Below are 3425 nucleotides of genomic sequence, written 5' to 3'. Positions count from 1 at the left end.
TTATAGAGCAATGGGGGAGAAAATGTGAAAACAACTATGTATAAACAAGACAAACAAAAGTAAATTGAAGGTGATGGTGGGAAGACACTGCCATGAAGGGGGATAGGGAGATGCTTGTTTTCAAAGATCTGCAACACCTATTTAAGGGCAATTGTGCTTTTCACCTGCACATGCGGGATAGTCAAATATCTTCCATTACCAACTGCTGTGAGACTCTTTCCTGTCAGACATTCAAGACAAGAGGATGAACAACGCTTATGCCTCCCAGGTACTCCCAAGGACCATCGTGTATCAACACCTGAACAACATGTTCAAAATAAACCCCTAGCAATTTTCAAAAGATGAAAACAAATTAAATGGCAAAGAGCAGAGCAAAGGCCGGGTCAGTAAAAGCTCACTGAACATGGGCAAAGTATTAAAAGTTATATAATCCCATATAGATGGATGCAATGGTACCATGGACATTCTATGACTGCTTCCTGTCTGCTTAAGAAGTGATGAAGAAATGGACTTTTGAATGGCTGCTGAGCCAGAACTGGGTGCACATCCAAAGGAGCTAGATGGCCAGAGGGATCCCTTCCCCATCTCTTTCTTGACTTTATTTGGTTAAACAAGACAAGGGATACTTGGATGCTCCAGGTGCAAAGATATTTGAGAGTAGAGGCAACACCACCCACTGTGCTGCCAGGGACCTATCTCCCCATCCGGGTTTCTGTCTGTTCTCACGATAACTTCTCAGTAAATATTCCATTAAAAATGTAATTGACAGTAATCAGTTGAATAATACTGGGGCACTATTAAATGGTAACAGTGATAATGAGGAGATATTGAGGAGCACTAGTTAGATGATGCTGAAGAGCTAAATAGTTATTAGCACTGGGCAGTGGTAAATATAACAAAATGTGATCTCAAGCTGAGAACATTATTGGAGAGCCCATAATCCATCAAGGATATCTCTAGAACCCTGATAGGGAAAATGGAGCAAGCATGGACCCATCTAATATTAGTACGAGAGGGAGTCACCGAGAGACTACAAGGGCTACCTGGACAAAGTCACCATTTCGCCATACAATCCAATTCAATGTTTGAATACCTGACCATGTCATTGATTTTGAGAGTAAAAGGTTAAACCTAGAAAATGCAGAGCTGACCTTTTTTTATGCAGATGTGTGTGATTCCATGCTGAAGGGTTGTGGCACCTCGGGAATTTCAAGGCTCTCTATGCTTGTGACCTTTGGAGATGTAGGGCCGACAAGATTTGGTGCTTTGGTGTGGTTTTTATTGCTCCCCCGCCCACTCTCCCACCCTCCAACAATGCCAGCAGACAAGGTGCTACATTTGAAAAGGAGACATAGCTGTTGGCTCACTCTTTGACTCTCTAATGTCGAAAGTGCTTCCTGTTCTGGAATTCCTGTGATGGAGTTGAGGACTGGATCTCAGAGAAGGAGATGGTCAAGCAGGTGGTAAGCTTCTATGGCCACATTTATTTATTTGTTTTTATATTCTGGTATTCTGGCTGAGAGAGAATGGTCAAAGCGATGAAATTGAAATTTCCTTTCATCTACATCTGAACGAACAGCAATTTGCCTCTCAATCAGGAACAACATGGAAATTCCCCATCTAGCCATGTTTGAAGGACACATTCAGGGTCTGGGCTAAAATTACTCTTTAGTCTATTGTCAAAGGAAGAGTAACAGATGCCCTGAAGACAGCTGAAGCTCCATATCATAATAGAGTTGGGTAATTTCTAGGCAAAGAGGGAGACTGTTGTTATGAAGGCAGAGAAAATTACCATTTCAAAGAGATATATCACATTGACTGGAAAAAAAAAAACATTTTAGGTACAGTGCTTTGAAAGGTGTTTTTTTCTTTTTTTTTTTCCTGCAGACATGTCAGGTACCATTGGGAACATCTTTGTGATGGTAGCAACTGGAGAGTTTCTAGTGGGTGGGGTAACCAATGGCTTCATTGGACTAGTCAATTTCATGGACTAGGTCAAGATTGGAAGACTGTCTTCAATGGATTTAATCCTCACTGCCTTGGCCATCTCTGGTATTATTTTAATGGGGTCATAAACATCTATAATCATTGTAGTTAATTGCTTTCTCAATTTCTATATCTTTGATAAAATCGGATATTTAGAGCCCATCTGGTATTTGAGCAACCACTTAAATACGTGGTTTGACACCTGCCTCAGCATCTTCTACTTCCTGAAGATGGCCAACTTCTCCCACCCTGCCTTCCTCTGGCTGAATTGGAGGGTGATCGAAGTGGTTCTCAGGATGATTTCCATCTGCACCCTCATTGCCTTGCTGGTCAGTCTTCTATTGGCAGAGAAAATGGCTGAGCTACGTGCAATCTATGCAATGCACAGAAACAGAACAAATGGGACTCATGAGATCCAAATAGCTAGACACCGCCATTTTAAAAAATCAGATTCTCTACTACATAGCGGGGTTTGTCCCCTTCGTTTCCTCCCTCATCTCCTGCTTTGTGTTGGTCTTCTCCCTGTGGAGGCACACCCAGCAGTGCAGGGGAATGTCACACCCTCTGATATCTCCAACACAGAGGTCTATAAGAAGACCATGAAATCTATAGTCTCTCCTTTTCCTCTTTTTATTATACCATGTGAGCATCATCATTGGAACCTAGAGCTGCATTCTTTTTGACAATCCTCTACCTGTCATGTTTTTCATGATAATCATGCCAGCTACCCTTTGGCCCACTCTATCATCTTGATGAAGATGAATAACAAGCTGAAGCAAGCCTCCCTGAGGATTCTCAAGGCAGCTCGACCACTGCCGCCAAGGGATCGGGGAAAGGTTTGTGGCATAGGTTAAGCTCTGGAAAATCTCCCTTCTTCTAGGGGAAAAGAGTCCATTTCAGATTATTTGAAGAACTGCTAAAGGGCCTTTAGTGATCATTGACTTTCACTCTAATCTAAGTTTGACAAGCCATTTATACAGGAAAAAACAGATGGGTGAATAATTGTCTACATTAAAGGCCAGCAAATGGAGGCCTGAGGACCAAATTCAGCCAATTGGCTCTTTGGAATGGACAAGCCATGGATTAAGAAGGGTTTTTACATTCAAAAACATAATAAATCTTTGTTTTTAAAAATGTAAAACAAAAATACTATTAATTCAAAGACATGCAAAAACAGGCTATGGACCAGATATGGCTGGAGGCCCATCATTCAGTGACAAATATAGGTCAGTATACAAACAGCCTACAGAGATTATTCCTCAAGAGGTAATGTATATAAACACATACAAATCCAATACATATATACGTGTGTAAATATACAAATATATGCATGTGGCAATTTTGAAATTGCACTAAGACTATTGGGACACCTTGTATACACATATATACAATGTTCACACACGGTGAATGGACAAAATATTGGACCTAGAATTAAATTT

At 41.0% G+C, this 3425-nt stretch overlaps 1 pseudogene; it reads left to right on the top strand.

The window, feature by feature from the left end:
* The first annotated feature begins 1889 nt into the window (after positions 1-1889).
* Positions 1890-2840, top strand: LOC118856482 (annotated as a pseudogene).
* Positions 2841-3425: the final 585 nt, after the last annotated feature.

The sequence above is a fragment of the Trichosurus vulpecula genome, chromosome 7 (assembly GCF_011100635.1).
Source record: "Trichosurus vulpecula isolate mTriVul1 chromosome 7, mTriVul1.pri, whole genome shotgun sequence".
Taxonomy (NCBI): domain Eukaryota; kingdom Metazoa; phylum Chordata; class Mammalia; order Diprotodontia; family Phalangeridae; genus Trichosurus; species Trichosurus vulpecula.
The sequence above is the reverse complement of the archived record's forward strand: the minus strand, read 5'-3'. Positions and strand labels throughout refer to the sequence as shown.